Below are 21,484 nucleotides of genomic sequence, written 5' to 3' on the forward strand. Positions count from 1 at the left end.
TACATGATCATCATATAATGTACATCTGTATAATGCTTAGCCATTTATTATTACTATTATTTTGCCAGTACTGGGGCTTCACGGCCTAGGTGTTGTCTCTGAGCTATTTTGCTCAGCTCCACTTTTGTTATTTGTTGTTGTTGTTGATAAATTGGAGATAAGAGTCTCTTAAACTTTCCTGCCTAGGTTGGCTGCAAACCATGATCCTCAGATCTCAGCCTCTTGAGTAGCTAGGATTTTAGCTATGAGCCACATGCACACAGCTGTATAAACTCTTTGAAAAGAATAACATATGCCTTATGAGTTACTCTAATTTTGTTGTAAGCAGAAATGGACATTAGACTTGGACTGGCCACCCCTCCCCCCTCTTCATCCCCTTCTCACAGTAAATTTGGTAATAGTGCCTGAGTTTACTCAGAGGAAGGGCTGAGATGGAAGCTGAACCATGCTGTGGTTCACCCGGTGACTGCCTGCCTGTGAACCTGCCCCAGCTGAGCTGTTGTGGAATAGGAACGTGGGTACTTGGGGACCCCCCACCTCATCAGGACTCCAGAAAATCCCCAATGAGTTTTACATGTGGCTGATGGATGCGTAGTTCATCACTGAGCTCTGCATGTTGTTTCTCCTTTAGACTAAACTGAGTCCCCAGCAGCCTTAGGGACCCCTGCCCAGTGCCTGCTTAAGCACAGCCCACCACAGGGCCCACCTGAGCCAGCCGCCTGTCCAGGTCACCCGTCTGCTGCAGAACCAGGTGGGTTTTTGGGAGGTGACTTGCACGTGCTTCTAGATTTAGAAAACATTGCGGTGTTAGAGATGATGGAGTATGGGTATAATGGTGCCAATATCATAGTTATGATGCTGGGCGTTGCTCTGAGGGCTTTCTCTTTGATGATTCCTTCCGTTGTTATCTCCAGATCCTTGGGTAGTATATCCTGTTCGCAGGTACAAAAATAGGGAAACAGAAGGCTAAATTCCCTGTCTACAATCTGACATCTGAGCGAGGCACAGATGGCTCACGTCTGTAATCCTAGCTTCTCAGGAGGTTGAGATATGAGGATCATGATTTGAAGCCAGTCCCAGAAGAAAAGTACATGCGACTCTCGAACTGAACACCAAAAAAGTCAGAAGTGGAGCTTGTGGCTCAAGTGGTAGGGTGCTAACCTTGCATACACACACACACACGCACGCACGCACGCACGCACGCCTGGTAGAGTGCTCACCTACCATGCAGGAAGCCTTGAGTTTGAGTCCTTGGTACCACATACACAAAAAAGCTGTAATTGGTGTTGTGGCTTAAGTGGTAGAGTGCTACCCTTGAGAAGACTTAAGGACAGTGCTCAGGGCCTGAGTTCAAGTTCCAGGAATGGTACCAAACGGGCGGCAGGATGGGGATGTGGAGATTAGACAACAATTAGGATATGACAGAACCAGAATTTAAACCAGGCAGGTGTGTGGATGTAGCTAAGAGGTGGAGTGCTTGCCTAGCATGTAGGAGGCCCTGGATTTGATCTTCAGCAAGCACGCACACCCCACAGGAAGTCAGACTATGGGATCAGAGCTCTTTTATTACTATTTTCATTTTCCTGATAAATAGCAAAGTCAGAGAGAAACTCATCAAGGTCACATGGATGGTATCTGGAGGATCTCAGAATCAACCAAGTCCAATGCAGGATTCTAGTCTCTATCCATGGTTATTTTTGTTCATTAATTGAATAATTCATTCAGTTTTGATGCTAAGACATCAGAACTCAGGAGAGTGAGTCCGGCACTCTCCTTGGCACTATTCCTGAACTTCTTTTGCTCAAGGCTGGCACTCTATCACTTGAGCCACAGCTCCACTTCTAGCTTTTTTGGTGCTTAATTGGAAATAGGAGTCTCATGGAGTTTCCCGATCAGGCTGGCTTTGAACCATGATCCTCAAATATCAACCTCCTGAGTACAGGCATGAGCCATTGGCATCTGACAAAAATATGTGTTAAAGAGTAGGAGCAGGCCGGGAGTTTGGCCTAGTGGTTAAAGTGCTTGCCTAGCATGCATGAAGACCCGGGTTCGATTCCTTGGTACCACATACATAGGAAAAAGCCGGAAGTGGTGCTGAGGCTCAAGTGGTAGAGCTCTAGCCTTGAGAAAGTCCAAGGACAGTGCTCAGGCCCTGAGCTCAAGCCCAGGACTGGCAAAAAAAAAAAAAAAAAAAAAAAAGTAGGAGCAGACTTCCAGAGGCTCAGGACTTGTAGAAGCAAGGGCATCACCAGGGGCTCAGGACTTGTAGAAGCAAGGGCATCACCAGGACCTGGGCAGGGGCAGCTGGAATTCAGAGCCAAGCTGTCTAAACACAAATCTGTGTCTGATGAGCCCCTTGATGGATGCTAAGCAGAGACCAGGTTTTTTGTAACCTAAAATTACGTGTGCACTGAATTGACCCCAGGGTATTTCATTCTATCTATTGTGTGCCAGTATCGGGCCTCTCGATCTTCATTAGCTCTTTCAGCTCAAGGCTGGCACTCTGCCACTTGAGCTCCATGTCCACTTTTTGCTTTTTGCTTGTTAATTGGCAATAAGAATCCCTGGAAGCTGGGCAGTGGTTATTCACCAGCAAATATCTAGAAGTGGAGTGGAGGCTCCTGTGGTAGACCAGTAACCTTGAGCATAACAGTTCAGGGACAGTGCCTAGACCCTGAGTTCAAGCCCCTGGACTGGTGTGTGCGTGTGCGCACACGCGCGCGTACGCTCACAGACACACACACACACAGACACACAGACACACAATGAACAGTAACTCTCTGGCATAAAAATTATGCATATATATTATTGGTTCATACTTGATTGTTATTTATCGTTTGGGAAAAGTTTATTTCAAGCTGGATTTGGGAGGCCGAGGCAGGAGAATTTTCAGTTTAGGCCAGCTTGGATTATATAGCAAGTCCTTGTGCCGAAAACAAACAAAAAAGCTTAGAGTGATGATCCATGCTTATAAATGTAGCTGCTTAAGAGGCTGAGATCTGAAAGATCAAAAATCAAAGCAGGCAAGAAAAAACTTCCAGAGACTCCATCTCAAACAGCAAACTTAGTATTTTCAGATTTAGGGACACCTCCATCCAGCTGTCTTGTGTATATGTGCTGTAAGGTTTTAGGGCATTTCATTCTATTTTCTGGTATAGTGGTTCCTCCCCCACGATCCTGGATTTGGTGACTCTTCATACCCTGTTTACTGTCAGCTAAATATTATCTACCTTGATATCAGCATTTTGTGTTGGATCAGCAGGAAATCCTAATCTTGTTGCATACTGCTTGTGTTCTGCTTGTGTACACGCTAGGAAGCTGGTTTACATTAGTAAAGGACCACGGTTAAACTTCCTTCTCCTTCATCTCCTACCGTTCACAGGGAGTTCATTACAAAATATCAGATGAGAAAACATTGAAAGAACTCTGGAGGATTCAGTCTGGTAAAGAGAAGGCTGGGGGACCCCTGAGGGTGATGGAACTGGTAGGGTGTGGCTGAGACTTTGACCCTGGGGCCTGGGGAACTACTTGGGTTGTTGCTGGTCTCGTAAGTCACCTGGACACTGGCTCGTCTAAAATGGATAAAAAGGATACTAGAAAAAAGGATGGGGGGGGGCTGGGAGTTTGGCCTACTGCTGAGAGTGCTTGCCTAGCATGCACGAAGACCAGGGTTCGATTCCTCAGCACTCCACATACATAGAAAAAGCCAGAAGTGGTGTTGTAGCTCAAGTGGTAGAGTGCTAGCCTTGAGAAAAGTCCAAGGACAACGCTCAGGTCCTGAGCTCAAGCCACAGGACTGGCAAAAAAAAAAAAGGATGGGAGGTTGGGAATGTGACTTAGTGGCAGTATGTTTGCCTACCATGCATGAAGCCCTAGGTTTGATTCTGAGTACCATATGCACAGAAAAGGCTGGAAGTGTTGTGACTCAAGTGGTAGAGTGCTAACCTTGGCAAAAGAAGCTTGGCAAAAGAAGTCCTGGCCCTGAGTTCAAGCCCCAGGACTGGCAAGAAAGAAAGAGCTGGGCGCAGTGGCTCATGCCTGTAATCTTAGCTACTCAGGGGGCTGAGATCGAGGTTCAAAGCCAGCCTGGACACTAAAGATCATGAGACTCTTATCTCCAATTAATTACTAGAAAACCAGAAGCGGCACTGAGGCTCAAAGGGGTAGAGCAGAAGCCCTGAGCTGAAGAGCTCTGGGATGGCGCTCAAGCTGAGTCAAAGCCCCATGACCCACAACAAAAAAAGAAAAAAAGAGGAAGGGAGGGGGGAAAAGAAAAAGAGAAAAGCAGGCAGGAGCCTGGTACAGGCGGCTCATGCCTATAATCCCAGTTATTCAGGAGGCTGAGACCTGAGGATTGTGGGTCAGAGCCAGTCCAGGCAGGAAAGTCTGTGAAACTCTTTATCTCGAATTAATCACTAGAAAACCAGAAGTGGAGCTATGGCTGAAAGTAGTAGAGTGCTATCCTTGAGCAAAAAAGCTCAGGGACAGTGCCCAGGCTTTGAGTTCAAACCCCACAACTGACAAAAAAAAAAAAAAAAGAGTGCCGGGAATTTGGCCTAGTGGTAGAGTGTCTGCCTAGCTTGCACAAAGACCTGGGTTCGGTTTCTTGGTACCACATACCTAGAAAAGCAAGAAGTGGTGCTGTGGCTCAAGTGGTAGAGCGTTAGTCTTGAGGATAGCCCAAGGACAGTACTTAGGCCCTGAGTTCAAGCCCCAGGACTGGCAAAAAGAAAAGGAAAGGAAAGAAAAGAAAAAGAAAAGTAGGAGGAGGGGATAGGATCTGGGGGGGGGGGGTGTACAATCCAAATTAGTCAAGAGGCTTGAGATCTGAAGATCATGGTTAGAAGCCAGCCCAGACAGAAAAGTCTGGGTAAATGTTTATGCCAATTAACCTGGAAGTGAGTGGAGGTGTGGCTCAAGTGATACAGTACCAGCATTGAATGGAAAATGCCAAAGGGGGAGCACAAAACCCTGAATTCAGGCCCTCGTACCAACTCTGTCTCTGACTCTGTCTCTCTCTGTGTCTCTCTGTCTGTCTCTGTCTCTCTGTCTCTCTCTCTCTTTCTCTCTGTCTCTCTCTCTTTCTCATGTGGGGTCAGCATCAAATCATCTACTTACCTCTTCTTATCTGGTAGAAACTAGGGCTCTCCGGCCCCAGCAGAGCTGCTGCAGGAACTTCCTGTTGTACTCTGTTCCAGCTGGCCATCAGAGCTCATTCTCCCTCTGTCCGTGGCCTTGAATCTGGCCTCTTCCAAAGGGATCATCATTATGTTGATTCATTACCTCTGTTTTTCCGCCCACAGGACACAGACATGCTCTGTGGTTGCCAGCCTCCCTCCGTGCCAGGCACACAGGAGCTGCCATCTATGGAATGTCCGCTGCACTGCCAAATTCCTTGCTTGCTCTAAACCACTTGGCTCTTGCCCCCGGCTTTCGGGCTAACAGGAATAACCCCATTTTACAGATGGAGAAACTAAGACCCAGTCTTTGCTTAGGATCATCAGTGGAGAATCAAATCCAGGGATTTCAGACTCCCAAGCAGTCAGTGTTGATTGAGTGACTTGGAGGCGTTTCATTCAAGCATTCATTAATATCACTGACAATGGACTGATGTGCTGTGGAACTGGGCCCTTTCTCTCTGTGTGAGTAAATGCTAGTACTGGAGCTTGAACTCAGGGCCCTACACACTCAGCTTTTTAGCTCATCTGGAGCGCATCTCCATTTTATGTGCTTCATTGGAAATAAGAGTCTGCTAGACTTTCTTGCCCAGGCTGGCTTTCAACTCTGAGCCTCAGCCTATTAAGTATCTTTGGCCAAATCTCTTCATAAAAAGGGCACAGGAAGAGCAGTGCGGTGGCCAAACCCACCAGAGAAGGAGCCCACGAGGTCCAGTCTGGTGCCTTGGCTTCCTGGGACTGGGGATGACGCCCACCCCTCCTCCTCCCTCTCTTTCTAGTTGGTCTCCATGACTCAGCGAAGACACCATGGGTCTGAAATCAGAGATGAGGGGAGAATAAAAGTAAAAAGCCTCAAAAATGTGTTCTTTTCCTGAAAGAATTTCCCTTTCATGTCATTCAGTACTGTGCCAGCAAGTCCAGGAAGTGGACTGGGCCTGCGGTCCGCTGTGTCCCACGGTCCTGCTTCTCTGAGGCTGACCTCCTCTTCTTCCTGGCTTCTCACTGGCCTCAGGCCCAGCATCATCTTCCTTCCTCCAGAATTCCGGACTCCAGGCTTACCGGCCCATCCCTCAACTCCTTTGCTTGGGAATGCTTTGTTTTGTGCCGGTATAGGGTTTGAACTCAGGGCCTTGCTTTTCTCTCAGTTTTTTTACTCAAGGCTGGTGCTCTACTACTTGAGCCATATCTCCCTCCCCCTTTTTTGGGGGGAGGGTCATAGAGCTTGAACTTGGCCTGGGCCCGGTCCCTGAGCTCATCAGCTCAAGGCTACCACCCTACCCCTGGGCCTGGGTGTTGTCCCTGAGCTCTTCAACTCAAGGCTACCGCCCTACCCTTGAGCCAGGCCCTACTTCCCATTTTCTAGAAGTTAATTGAAGATAAGAGTCTCGGGTCTTTTTGTGCTGGGGCTGCCTTTGAACTGTGATCCGGAGATCTCAGCCTTCTGAGTAGCTAGGATTACAAGTGTGAGCCACCACTGTGTTTTTTCCCCCATGTCTGTCTTTCTGTCTGTCTGTCTGTGTGTCTGTGTGTCTGTCTTCCTTTCTTTTGTCATAGGGCTTGAACTCAGGGGCTGGGTGCTGTCCTTGAGCATTTTGCTTAAGGCTAGTACTCTATCACTAACCAGAGCCACAGTGTCACTTCAGGTTTTCTGGGGGTTAATTGAAGATAGAGCCTCAAGGACTTTCCTGCCTGGGCAGTCTTTGAACCATGACCTTCAGATCTCAGCCTCTTGAGCAGCCAGGATGAACAGGTATGAGCCACCAGAGTCAAGGTCTTTTTTTTTTTTTTTGGCAGTGGTTATTCGGAAATAAAAGAACACCTGATCAAAGTGTTTTATATCCAGGAATTATTATGATCTTCAACTTTCTTTTTTTTTTTTTTAAGCAGTCCTGGGGCTTGAACTCAGGGCCTGAGCACTGTTCTTGGACTTTCTCAAGGCAAGCACTCGACCACTAGGCCACCCTCCTGGCCTCAATTTTCTTTCCATTGTCTTTACAGATAGGAAACTCAGGCACAGAGAGATAAAGTGACCTATGAAGATCACACAGCTAGTAGCAAGGAGAGTACAATTTAAACCCATATATTCTGGGCCAGGGTCAGGATTTAAGGCCCAAGTGAGCACTGAATGACTGTGGCTAATGTCTACAACCATAGTATTTCAGGAGGCTGAGATCTGAGGATTGGGGTTCAAAGCCAGCCCAGGCAGGGAAGTCCATAAGACTCTTATCTCCAGTTAGCCACCAGAAAAGCCAGAGTGGTGGCTTCACTGGCAGAATATCGGCTTTGAGTGAAAAAGCTAAGGAATAACATCTAGTATCTGTGTCCACGATCCAGTACCAGCACAAAAATAAAATAAATATTAGGGTTGGGAGTTTGACCTAGTGATAGAGTGTTTGCCTTGGATGTATGAAGCCCTGGGTTTGATTCCTTGGTACCACATACACAGAAAAAGCCAGAAGTGGTGCTGTGGCTCAAATGGTAGAGTTCTAACCTTGAGAAATGCCCAAGGAGAGTGCTCAGGCCCTGAGTTCAAGCCTTAGACTGACAAAAAAAAAAAAGCCGGATGTGGTGGCTCACGCCTGTAATCCTACTTAGGAGACTGAGATGTGAGAATTGAGGTTCCAAGCCAACTTGGGCACTAAGACTAGTGAGACTCATCTCCAATTAATCACTAGAAAACCCACAAGTGGTACTGTGTCTCAAGTAGTTGTGTAGTGGAAGAACTCAGGGACAGCGCCCAGGCCCAGAGTTCAAGCCCCACGACTGATATATATCAATAAATAAATATTAAGAATAAATAAATATTGAGAGCTGTAAATATAAGATATACAACTGAACTAAAAGAATGATGCAAACACAGCAGTGCTATGTAACTGTCATTATTATTAATTATGGAGCAGTTATTAATGCCTGGGGAATACTGGGGTGGACTTCTGCTGAACTTTTTTCATCTGTTAAAGTTTCTTTTTCCCCAGACCCCCCCCCCCTTTTTTTTTTGAATTCTCGATTATTTACGCTGTGAGGGGTTAGGGAGCAATTGCAAATGGGTGAATAAATTAATAAATTAGAAAGCTTGGGTTGCCCTCTGAAAATGAGATTATTGTCATGGATGAAGAGGTTTGACTCAATAGAGTGTTGATTTGGGAATAATTACATCCAGTTTAGGATTGGGGGGGCGGGCGCAGCCCTCTTGTGGGATAGAAGAGAGAGCTTGCTGGGTGAGTGCGAGGAATTCTCCATGAAGAAGAACGTAATTCCTGCATGACCCTCAGCTCTGGATGACTTTCAGAGCCTGAGAACAAATTGAACCTGGCTTATGCCCACAGATTCTGATTTCTAGTTCTGAGAATGAAGCAGAATTCTTTCTTCCTCCTCCTCTTTTTCTCCCCCTCTTCTTCCTCCTGCCTCCTTTCCCTCCCTCTTTCCTCCCTCCCTCCTCCCTCTTTCCTCCCTCCCTCCTTCCCTCTCTCCCTTCCTTCCTTCCTTCCCTCCCTCTTTCCCCCTTCTCTCCCCTTCCTTCCTTCCTTCCTTCCTTCCTTCCTTCCTTCCTTCCTTCCTTCCTTCCTTCCTTCCCTCCCTCCCTCCCTCCCTCCCTCCCTCCTGCCTTTTCTTTCTTTATTTTTGGTGCTGGTACTGGTACTTGAATTGCAGGCCTAAAACTCTCCTTCAGCTTGCTTGCTCATGGCTGTACCACTTGAGCAATGCCTCCAGTCTGACATTTTGAAGGTCCAGGTAGACTGACCTCAAACTTCAATCCTCCAAATCTCAGCCTTCTGAGTGGTTAAATATTACAGGTGAAGCCAGACACGGGTGGCTCATGCCTGTGATTCTAGCTTCTCAAGAGGCTGAGATCTGAGAATTGCAGTTCAAACCGGTGAAAGAAAGTCAGTAACACTAATTAACCACCAGGAAATGTAAGTGACTGTGTATGTCAAAGTGGTAGAGCTAGGCTTGAGCAACAGAACTCAAGGATAGCATCCAGGCCCCGAGTTCAAGCTCTATAACCAATTAAAAAAAAAAAAAGACAACTAAAGTGTAAATGACTTGCAAAGGCCTCAGTGGGGAGCCTCTTTTTGAATCTCACTGGGAATCTTAACTGTGCCTTATTTAATGTACCCCACACTGCAGAAAGTCAGTGTGGGGGAAACTTCCCAGAAATTGAAATTAAGGTAGTCATATGTAAACTAAAATGGTCTCAGAGTGCTTAAGTGCAAAGATATGCAAAGGCTCTGGGACCGAGAAAGCCCATTCCCCAGCCTGGGAGATTCTGTTAGCATATCTAAGGGAGTGGTGTCTTGGGGTGGGCCAGAGTTCAGCTCCTAATTCTCAGCGAATTGGCCTCCATTGTGACCTTACTGCTAACTCTCCCTCGGCTTCTGGCCCCTCCTTCTCTACCTGATACTTTAGTGTTTCCTACCTTCTACTTTCCACTCTAGGCCTCAGCTCCCAGAGGTCCTGATTCTTCCTCAAATTGTCCAGAATGATGAGGAAGAGCTGAACACTGGTCAGGCCTATAATCCTAGCTCCTTGAGAGATTGAGATCTGAGGATCAAGATTCAAAGCCAGCCAAGGCAGTAAAGTCCAAAAGATACATCTCCAATTAATCATCAACAAAAAAAGAAAAAAAGAAAAAGAACCATGCTGAAAGTGGTGCTGTGTGGTAGGGTGCTAACAGTGAACAGAAAATGCTCAGGGACATCTAGGCCCTGAGTTCAAATCCTAGGACCAAGTATATACAAAAAAAAAAAAAAAAAAAAAGGACTACTGGAGGTTCCAGCTCCCATTCCCAGCCTGGCCCTTTCACTGTCTGTCTGGAGAGAGGGTCTTGCTTTGTAGTTGAGCCTGGTGAACCTCCTTCCTTAACCCAGTTGAGCAGGTTGCTCACCCAGCTTCAATTCAAGGTTTGTTGAATTCTCCTTTAGACACCTGCTTCCTGCCAGCCCACCACCACCTGGGTCAGCCCTTAGCCCTCCCTCTCATTGAGCTTGGACTTCGCTGGAGTAGGAGAATGGCTTTCAGGCAGCTTGGGTTCAGGTCCACTGTGACTCTGTCTTTCTGGCTTTCATCGGATGGACACCGTGGCATTGTGTGGGGTCTTTAGGCTGATACTGAGAACAAAGCTGAGATTTAGGGACCTGGCCAAGGTAGCTTTCCCTGTATTGATTGGTCAGTCATTACGATGGCCTCTGTGGGCAGCCCCTGGACCTTACCTCACCCCTTCCTTCAGACTGGAGGCTCTGAGTGTGGGGTGTTCACAGAGGCTATTTAGGATCTTAGAGAGGTAGAGCTGGACTGGGGGCTCACACCTGTAATCCTAGCTACTCCAGAGGCTGTGATCTGAGGATTGAGTGGAAGACAGCCTAGGCAGTAAAGTGGAGGAGACGCTTCTCTACAATTACCCAGCAAACAGCTGGCAGTAGAGATGTGGTGCAAGTGGTAGAGAATCAACTTCAAGGGGGAAAGCTGAGCGATAGCACCCAAGCCCCGAGTTCAAACTTTGAAAGGCTGAGCATGCACTGGAGAGCACAGGTGTGTGTGTGTGTGTGTGTGTGTGTGTGTGTGTGTGTGTGTGTGTGTGTGTGTGTAGGGCAGGGGTGGGGGAAGGGAGGGGAGAATGGAGACAGACTACAGCGTCTATCAGATAGGAGCACCTCCACATCAAGTGGAGAGACCAGATTCCAGAGACATTTTGGAAAGTACTAGAGACAGGACTTGTCTGCAGGTTGAGGTAGAGACTGTGGGCTTCGAAAGGGCAGAGGAAGTTGCTAATTTTAGCTGGGGTGACTCAGCAACTCAGAGTTAGGTAATATCCAGTGCAGAAGAGAAGGGCATTTACAGTGGAAGTCGTTCCAACTTGGGGGGTGGGCAGGCTGAGAGTTTGGGGTGGAGATGGGAGCTGGAGAATCATGGCGGTTGAGGCTTGTGGGAGCAGAGAGAGGTTTTTGGTCTGTGTCTGGGGAGGGGGGTTAACAGTAGACTGAGTTTTGGCTTAATCTAGAGGCACTGGAGGAGGAGTCCACTGAGAAGGGGGAAAGTGGGGAGGTGGAAGGGAGAAAGAATGTGTTGTGTAAAACTTTGCTGTAACTGTTTACCTGTCTCAGCACCTGATAGGTCCGGTCTGGGAGAAGCCACTGTTGACTGGCCTGGGATATCTGTTCTTAAATCAGGTGTATCTGGTCAGCCCAGCCTTGCCTCTGTGGCCCTTGTGTGGCCATCTTTCCCTGTTGTGCATCCAGCCCCCTGCTGCAAAAAGTAAGGGCCTGCCTGGGGGGCGCTTTCTTACCTACCCCCATTACTCTCCAGGAAGCTCTGCCCAAAGGGCACATACTTGGGGGCTCAGCATACTACCAAGGCCTGAATGATCAAGCTAAATGGATGACATGTGACTTTGGTCTCTGACTTACCCGGGGCACATTCTAGGGAATGAATGTCATTTGCCCTCTGACTCTTGAGAGTTGCTTCCAATTTTCTCCTTTGATCCTTTTGTTAGTCCACCCACGCATCTGCCTATCCACCCATCTGTTTGTCCATCCATCCACCTATTTATCCATCTACCTGTTCATCTATTTATACGCCCATCTGCCCATCCATCCATCCATCTGCCCATCTATCCATCTGTCCATCCACATACCCATTTATTTACCCACCAATCTGTCTACCCGGCCATCTATCTGTATTCGTGTATGTGTGTGTGTGTGTGTGTGTGTGTGTGAATCCTGGACTTGAACTCAGGACTCTTCACAGTTCCTAAGTTTATTTGTTCAACCACTTGAACCATACCATCACTTCCCGTTTTGTTTTCTTCTGTGTATGTGGAATTAAGGAATCAAATTCAGGGCGCACTCTATCATTAGGCCTTGCTTCAGGGCCTGGTCTACTTTTTTTTTTTTTTAAACACAATTTTTTTTTTTTTTTTTTTTTTTGCCAGTCCTGGGCTTGAGCTCAGGGCCTGAGCACTGTCCTTGGACTTTCTCAAGGCTAGAGCTCTACTATTTGATCTATATATGTGGTACCAAGGAATTGAACCCAGGTCTTCCTGCTTGCTAGGCAGGCACTCTACCAGTAGGCCAAACTCTCGGCCCCCACACTGGTACATTCTTTGTGTGTGCCAGACTGGGGCTAGAACTCAAGGCCTCACACTCCTGTTTTGAATTTTCCCTCAAGGTTAGCATTCCACCACTTGAGCCACAGTTCCACTTATGGCTTTTTGCTGGTTAATTGTAGATAAGAGTCTTACAGACTTTTTTTTTGCCTGGGCTGGCTTTGAACCACATTCGTCAGATCTTAGCCTCTGTGTAGGTAAGATTACAGGTATGAGCTACCAGTGTCTGGCTTGAAATTGTTTTAAGAAAAGGAAACAGGGAGAATAAGGGAGAGTGACAGAGAGTGATTAGGTACGTTGTATGCATGTATGGAAATATCCCAATGAAATCCTTCTTGTACAACTTGCTAATAAAAATATTTTTAAAAATTATACCTGCAGGGGAGGAGGGAAATGGGTACCAAGACATGTGAAAGGGTATCAATGTATGTGAATTAATGCACCTTCTATCTGGCAAATATCATGTAACCCTTTTACTAATTACAATAAAAAAAATAAAGTGAAAAAAAAATTATACCTGCATTCGCCGGTATAATTGCCTAGCAAGCACCTGGGTTCAATTCCTCTGTACCACAATACATAGAAAAAAGCCAGAAGTGGTGCTGAGGCTCAAGTGGTAGAGCTCTAGCCTTGAGAAAGTCCAAGGACAGTGCTCAGGCCCTGAGCTCAAACCTAGGACTGACAAAAAAAAAAATAATAAAATTATACCAGCATATATCATAGTAACTGAAATATCCCCCCCCCCTTTTTTTTTTGGTCAGTCGTGAGGGACTAGAAGATTCAATTTTCTGATTTCAGGGAACTTTCTGGACATGTTATGAGTCAAAACTCCCAAACCCACACTTTGAATTCAATTAAAGAATGAAGTAGAGACTGGGTGTGGTGGCACCCTCCTGTAATCCCAGCACTAGGGGAGACAGAAGCAGTTAGATCATTACATTGAATGATAGCCTGAGCCACTAAGAGAGACTCAGCCTCAAAAAGAAAAATTGTGAAGGTAAATTATTAGGAAGGAAAGCAAAGGCTATCTTAATTCCTCGAGGACAATGCATTCTCCTTCAGATAAAAGAACTAGCTAGAGCCAGGTGCTGGTGGCTCACACCTACTTAGGAGACTGCGACCTAAAGATCGAGGTTCAAAGCCAGCCCAGACAGACAAAACTGAAGACTCTTATGTCCAATTAACCAGTAAAAATGTTGGCAGTGGAGATGAGATGAGGCTCACAGTGATAAAGTACTAGCTATGAACAGAAAATGCCGAGCAAAAGCAGGAGGCCCAGATTTCCAGTCCCAAAACCACACACACAGCCTAGCCAGGTGAGGTGGTGTGCTTTAATCTGGAGCAGGGAGATCTCTGGGGGAATGTATTTGAGTTTATGCGTTCAAGGTCAGCCTGGAAACAATAGTGAAACCTCCACTAGTGAGACCCCCTTATCAAAAAGGAAAAAAGAGGGACCCAGAGTTTGGCCTAGTGGTAGAGTGCTTGCCTAGAATGCATGAAGACCCGGTTCGATTCCTCAGTACTACATATATAGAAAAAAATCCAGAAGTGGTGCTGAGGCTCAAGTGGTAGAGCTCTAGCCTTGAGAAAGTCCAAGGACAGTGAAAAAAAAAAAAAAGAATAAGAAAACAAGGGAAGAAGAAAGGGAGGGAGGAAGAGACACAAGGTGTATCTTACTTGTATTATTTCTGGCCTTAGGAGCATCTTGAGTTGATAGTGTCAATAAATATTGGACTGTGGAATGGCTGGGGGAAATGATACAGTCCCTCCCTAGTGAGTTACTAGCTTAGACTAGCTGGTAAGGAGAAAGGCTGAATATGCAGACACACACACACACACACACACACACACACACACACACACACACACACACACAATATTTGTAGCAGGAGGGACTGGCAGTCCTGGGGCATGAACTCAGGATTTGGGTGCTGTCCTTGAGCTCTTTTGCTCAAGGCTAGCCCTCTAACACTTGAGTCACAGCACTACTTCCAGTTAATTGGAGATAAGAATCTCGGGGACTTTCCTGCCTGAGCTGGCTTTGAACTCGGTCCTCAGATCTCAGCCTCCTGAGGAGAGGATTACCAGTAGGAGCCACTGTTTTCCAGCTGGATCTTTTCTTAAAATGCATTTTTTCACTTTTTTGTTTGGTGTTTTAACAACTGATGTCTAGAGTTTAGTACACCAATGACTAGTTTGAAAATGAAAAATTAAGGGCTGGGAATGTAGCTTAGTGGGAGAATGCTTGCCTAGCCTGTGTGAAGCCTTGGTGATTCCTGAGTACCACATACAAAATAAAAGCCGGTAGTGGCACTGTGGTGCAAGTGGTGGAGTGCTAGCCTTGATTAAAAGAAGCCCAGACCCTGAGTTCAAGCCCCAGGACTGGCAAAAGAAAAGAAGGAAGAAAGAAACAATGAAAAATTAAGCTCTATTTAGAAGAGTCCTTAACTGGATTTTGCAGTTACGAAGGGCGAAAATCAAGTGGGTAGGGGGAAACCCTGGCAGTAGGGGGCAATACATGTATCTTTATGCCAAGAACTTCCAGTTTTGCCATTAAAACTATTCCCAGAGGTTTTTCATCTCTGAAGGAAAAGAGCCAACGATGATAATTTATTTCTTGTCTTTTATTCCCAATGGAATAGTTTAACACAACCAGGAAACTTCTGGTCCAGGATGCTCAATCTGTAATCCTACAATCCTGGGCAGAGATGTGGGGGGGGGGGGCACGGCTGGGTTTAGAGAAAGAAGAGCTGACTGCCTATGGCCTGTGAAAAGGCCCTGAGGTGTGCCACCCAACTGAGGATGAGATAAAATGAGATTGAATGGCTGTACCTGCTTAGAAGAACTTTAAAAGCCTGGCTTGTTGACTTTTAAATTTCACCTGATAAGCAGGGTCCTTGGACTAGAGATGAAAGGAGAGTGGGTGAGAGATTAACGTGATAGCCTTGGGCCATAGATCTCTTCTGGAGCTGTCTGGGAGCTGCTTTGAGCTGGAGCCTTTTGCAATTACCCTGTGGCTCAGCTTTGTAAGGGAGGGTTTGAAAAGGCTGAGTGAAACATCTACCAGTCCAATGATACAGATACTTTCTCTGCAGTTCACCCTTCTTTAATCATAAGTAGTTGAATCAGATTATTTGTATATTTTAAGAATTAGAGGCCAGGCGCTGGTGGCTCACCTATACTCCTAGCTACTCAGGAAGCTGAGATCTGAGGGTCACAGTTCAGAGCCAGCCCGGGCACTAAAGTCCATGGGACTCTTATCTCCAATTCACCACCAGAAAACCAGAAGTGGGGCTGTGGCTCAAGGGGTAGGGCAGTAGCTGAAGAGCTCAGGGCACAGTGCCCAGGCCCAGAGTTAAGTCCTGTGACTGACCAAAAAATAAAATAAAATAAAAACATTCTCTATGAATAATAGCCTATAAAGGACTTCATTTATTTTTGCTCAGGTTTCAACTCAGGTTCTTGTATTCTCCCTTGACTTTTTTTTTTTTTTTTTTTTTGCCAGTCCTGGGCTTGAGCTCAGGGCCTGAGCACTGTCCTTGGACTTTCTCAAGGCTAGAGCTCTACCACTTGAGCCTCAGCACCACTTCCGGCTTTTTTCTATGTATGTGGTACCGAGGAATCGAACCTGGGTCTTCATGCATGCTAGGCAAGCACTTTAACCACTAGGCCAAACTCCCAGCCCCTCTCCCTTGACTTTTTTGTTCAAGGCTGAGCAATACTCTTGACTTATTTTTGGGGGCCAGTCCTAGGGCCTAAACTCAGGACCTGGGCACTGTCTTTGAACATTTTTGTTCAAGGCTAGTGCTCTACCACTTGAACCACAACTCAACTTCTGGCTTTTGGGAAGTTAATTAATTGGACATAGAATTTCAGGCGCTTTCCTGCTTGGGCTGGCTTTGAACCATGATTCTCCTATCTCAGCCTCTTGAGTAGCTAACATTACAAGCATAAGCCATCTAGCACCAGGCTAAAGGCTTCAGTTCAATTTTAGGTTTTCAGAGGACCAATTTAGATCATTGTGTGAGATTCCTCATCGGGTTACTTTGCTGACAAGGGTTGAGAAGTTGTTTCAAGCCGCTAGGTGAATAGCTGGGATTTGAAGGGAGTGGTTTTGTTGTACCAGGTAACAGACAGAATGAAAGGAAGAAATCCAAGCTCGTAGCAGGGTTTAAAGTCAGGAGATGCTGGGGAGAGGCTGATTGCAGATAGAGAGGGGGTGGGAAGACGTGGCCTGCTCTGAGGACACTGGGAAGAGGTGGTCTTACTAGCTGCAGGAAAGACTGGTCTGGCTGGTCCTGGAGGAGGAACCAGCACAGCGTGGTCTTTCCCAGCCTTTGCGGAAGGCCCTAGAAGTTCTGCCAACTAGCTTGGCATGTTTGGGATTTTGTCTGATTTTCTTTTGATGTATCACCATTAAGATGTTTGCTGTAGGGTTTTAGTAGATGCTTGATGTAAGATGAAGGAACTTCTCATCTTTCCCTGCTTTGCCAAGACATTAAAACAACAACAAAAACCTTATTCTGAATGGATTTTAACTTTTGTCAAATGCTTTCTGGGCACTTGTTGAGGTGATCACATGACCCCCCCCAATCTGTTAGTGTCATGAAAAATATTGACTTTTTTGAAAGAGAATAATATGTTAATATGGTTTAGTGAATTCAATGGAATCACAATACATGGTAATTTATTGTTTATTTAGTGCAGTATCGTGGCTTGACCCTGAGGCCTGGCTGCTTTTTCACCCAGGCTGACTCTCTATCACTTGAGCCACAGCTCCACTTTAGGCTTTTCAGTGGCTTAAAAGTCTCAGTGATGGGATCAGGAGTTTGGCCTATACACAAAAGACTGAGGTTTGATTCCTTAGTACCATATACATAGACAAAAAATGGAAGTGGTGCTGTGGCTCATGTGGTAAAGCTCTGGCCTTGAGAAGTCCCAAGGACAGTGCTCAGGCCCTGAGTTCAAGCCCCAGGACTGGAAATAAAAAACAAACAAAAACCTCTCAATGGCTTTCCTGTCCACCCTGGCTTAGAAACATTTTCAGATCTCAGCCTCCAGTTAGGGCTATAGGTATGAGCCCCTGGTGCCAGTTTGGTTTGTTTTTGTTTTAATTTATGTTTTTTGTTTTGTTTTTTTGCCACTCTACGACTAGGCCAAACTCCCGGCCCTTGGTATTTTATTTTTGAGACGGGCTTACTCACTTTTTGCTAAGGGACTGGCTCTAAATTTTCCATTGTCTCCTCCACATCTGGAGTGATGGTATTACAGGCATGCCCATGCTGCCTGACCGAGAGGGGAAAGCTGATGGTAACCCTGGCTGGACAAAGGAAAAACCGATAGGAAAGCTTCTAGTCATTTCCTCAAAGTCATGAATGGAACGGAGTCAGTGTTGGAGCTGAAAGCAGTTGGACTGAGAGTTGTGTTCACCATTTTTCACCTACTTGTCATCTTCTAGGGCCTAAAGGTAACTGAGTCACAGAATGGACTGTGGTGGTGATGGGCCTCACCTGCCACCTTGCTCTTCCTTCCAGTTCTCACACGGGAAGCACTTCAGTGGTAAAGGGAAGGGAGAGTGGGAGGAGGTAGAAAGCACTGCTCCCAGGTGCTCGGGGCTGCCCCTCTGGCCTGAGACATTCCATTCCAGCCCTCCTCTAATTACCATTTTATTGAGTGACTTTTTCCAATTGAGTGCACTTGCCTGAAGCTCCTCACCACGTGTACTCCGTCCTTGCTTTATGTGTGTGTGTATGTGTGCACGTGTGTGCGTGTCTCCCTGTGCCAGTGATGGGCTTGAACTCAGGCTCTCACGCTCTTCCTTGGCTTTTCCTCACTCAAGTCTGCAGCTTTAGCACTTAAGTCACACCTGCATTTCTTGCTTTTGGCGGGTTAATTGGAATCTCAGAGTTAACTTCCTGAGCTGGCTTTGAACCTTGTCCCTCGGATCTCAGCCTCCTGAGTAGCAAGCACCACTAACAACTGGCGATTGAAATAATTGTGGTGTGTGCGTGTGTGTGAGTGTGTGTGTGTGTGTGTGTGTGTGTGCGCGTGGCGTGTTGCTGGGGATTGAACTCACAGCCCATTGTCTGGTAGACAGATTCATGGATGAAGTTTGTTTCTGAGGGTTGCTTCCCAGTGAAAGTATATGGGTGAGAATATCCAAAATGAGATGGCATCATCCAAAATTCCAGAGCAGAGAGCTGTGCTTATCTAGCCCAGAAGCACATGAGGTGAGAAGCAGCGGAAGCCTCTCATCATTTGGGAGCGGTTGAGCTGGAGTCCTCCTTAACAGACATAGGTAGAGACTTACACTTAAAATAATTAGGGCTGGGGCCGGGAGTTTGGCCTAGTGGTTAAAGTGCTTGCCTAGCATGCATGAAGACCCGGGTTCGATTCCTCGGTACCACATACATAGAAAAATGCCGGAAGTGGTGCTGAGGCTCAAGTGGTAGAGCTCTAGCCTTGAGAAAGTCCAAGGACACTGCTCAGGCCCTGAGCCCAAGCCCAGGACTGGCAAAAAAAAAAAAATAATAATAATAATTAGGGCTGGCTAGGCACTGGTGACTCACACCTGTAATCCTAGCTACACTGGAAGAGGCCTGAGGATAGCAGTTCAAAGCCAGCCCCTACAGGGAAGTCCTTGAGACTGTTTATCTCTCATAAACTACCCCCCCCAAAAAAAACAAACCAACAAACCAGAAGTAGAGCTGTAGTTCAAGTGGTAGAGCATTATCCTTGAGCATAAAAGCCAGGGACATTGCCTAGGCTCTGAATCCAAGACCTAGAACAAATACTGCCCCTTCCACATTTTTTTTCTCTAGTGCTAGAGGGTGAAGCTAAGGAGTAGAGTGCTTGTCTAGTATTTAGGAGGCCCTGGGTTTAATCCCCATGATTGCAAATAAACTAAAATTAAAGATTTTATGTTAGTGAAATGGATTGGTTAGGCTTTTCAGCAGGGAAATTTGGTAATAAGAACTGTTTGAATCAACTTTTGAAATTTTTTGAAAACAGGCAGAGTGAGGCTGAGTTATTTTATGCATATACAGAAATGTCTGCAATGAAACCCCCACTGTACAGCTATACGCTAATTATAAAGATCTTTGCTTTTGTTAAAAAAAAAAAAGAATTGTATCAAAAGGCTGAGGGTTTCATAACCCAAGATTGAGAAATTCCACTTCTAGAAATTAATTCACTTCTATAAATAATCATGAGTATGCATTATACTATTACCACAAAAATGTTTTATATAATTTTTTTCTACTAGAGAAGGACTGGGATATAAATTTGGTAAAATACATTTTTTTTTTTTTGCCAGTCCTGGGCTTGAGCTCAGGGCCTGAGCATTGTCCTTGGACTTTCTCAAGGCTAGAGCTCTACCACTTGAGCCTCAGCACCACTTCCGGCTTTTTTCTATGTATGTGGTACCGAGGAATCGAACCCGGGTCTTCATGCATGCTAGGCAAGCACTTTAACCACTAGGCCAAACTCACGGCCCCGTAAAATACATTATGATACATTCACTCAGTGGTGTGTCCTATATAGTCTCAAAGGTGTCATAGAAGCCAGGTGCCAATGGCTTGTGCTTATAATCCTCTCTAGTCAAGAGGCTGAGCTCTGAGGATTGCTGTGTTCAAAGCCAGCCTGTGCAGGAAAGTTTTTGAGCTCTTCAATGAATCACAAAAAAAAGTCAGAAATTATGCTGTGGTTTAAGTAGTACACTGCTAGCCTTGAACAAAAGGTCAGGGACAGCACCCAGGCCCCAAGTTCAAGCTCTTAAGACTGGCAGAAGATATCATAGAATATTCAATGACATAGGAAACTTCTAACTTTCTTTAGTGGAAGATTTGTGATATCTTAAACACATGGCTGTTTACAGAAAGAAGTAGAAAAATAACTGTGTGTGTGTGTGTGTGTGTGTGTGTGTGTGTGTACATACATGTGCTTAGCCCATGTGTGGATATGGGAGCTTGGCTTTTCCACACAAAGTTGGACCTCTACCACTTGACTCACACCTCAACTTCCAGTCATCAACTTACTTTTTTTCTTTTTCTTTTTTTTGGTGCCACTTCATGAGGCTTGAATTGTTCCTGAGCTGCTTTTTGCTTAAGGGTAGTGCTCTACCACTTAAGCCACAGCTCTACTTTCAGCTTTTTTGCTTTTTAAATGGACTTTGTGGACTTTGCTGCCCTGGCTGGCTTCAAACTTTGGTTCTCATACCAATTTCCTGAGTAGCTTAGACTATAGCCTTGAGCCCTAGTGCCTGGCTCCAATCATTAACATCTTAAAAGAGTTATTTCAAGATGGTGAAATTTCATGTTTTCCTTTATATCCTCTACAGTGCAAAAGGGTATTTTCAGGATATGAAAACTATAATAAAGTTTATTATACAGCAGAGGGGGTGGTGTTCTAACAAGTGGTAGAGTAATTGGCTAGCAAGTACAAGGCCCTGAGTTTAAACCTCTGTCATAACATTTATTAGAGAATTTGTGCGAATGGTTGATATGGACACAGCAGTTTCTATAGGCAGTGCTCTTCTAGTTACTTCCATGGTGGCTCCTTACCTTTGAGGTATTGGGAGAGACAGGGATCCCCAGGGCCTCCTCTGATTTGCAACACTTCTACATGTTTGTGGTCTGCTTCTTGGTCATGTGCAATCAGGAATGTGGAGCTGAGGGGGAACTACAAAGTAACCCAGAGTTTGAGAGGTAGAAGAAATGATAATTGGTAGGTTTTACAGAGTCTGCACAAGAATTTCCTTCAGGAGCGTCTTGCCTCTTCAATCAGGTTTTATCCAAAGAGAAACTAAGGTCACACAGTCAACAACTAGGTTTGAACCCAAGGACTTCATGATCTGGTTGTATTTCTCTAGCAGGTTGCTTTAGATCATAGCTGCTCAGACCTAAAAGTATACAGGAATCTAACTAAAATGCACCCAAGGTTGGCTTCCTTCCTGCCTGCCTTCCTTCCTTCCTGCCTTCCTTCCTGCCTGCCTTCCTGCCTTCCTTCCTTCCTGCCTGCCTTCCTGCCTGCATGCCTTCCTGCCTTCCTTCCTTCCTGCCTGCCTGCCTTCCTGCCTGCCTTCCTTCCTGCCTGCCTTCCTTCCTTCCTTCCTTCCTTCCTGCCTTCCTTTCTTGGAAGCCCCTAGGCCATGCAGTTGCTTTAAGTACAAATGAAGAATTGCAAGACTTTGGAACAAGATGGCCCG

At 45.9% G+C, this 21,484-nt stretch overlaps 1 protein-coding gene across 5 annotated transcripts in view; it reads left to right on the forward strand.

The window, feature by feature from the left end:
• The window catches only part of Ccnd3 (cyclin D3), a 63,374-nt gene that overhangs the window by 34,952 nt on the left and 6,938 nt on the right, over window positions 1-21,484 (forward strand). Inside the window, exon 2 of one of the 5 annotated variants that reach the window (XM_090355680.1) lies at window positions 632-751. The exons of the other annotated variants lie outside the window; for them this stretch is intronic. The gene's annotated coding sequence lies outside the window, so the exon portion shown is untranslated. The remainder of the gene's footprint in view (window positions 1-631; window positions 752-21,484) is intronic. 5 annotated transcript variants of the gene reach the window in all.

The sequence above is a fragment of the Megascapheus bottae genome, chromosome 22 (assembly GCF_031878675.1).
Source record: "Megascapheus bottae isolate mThoBot1 chromosome 22, mThoBot2.hap1, whole genome shotgun sequence".
Classification (NCBI taxonomy): Eukaryota; Metazoa; Chordata; class Mammalia; order Rodentia; family Geomyidae; genus Megascapheus; species Megascapheus bottae.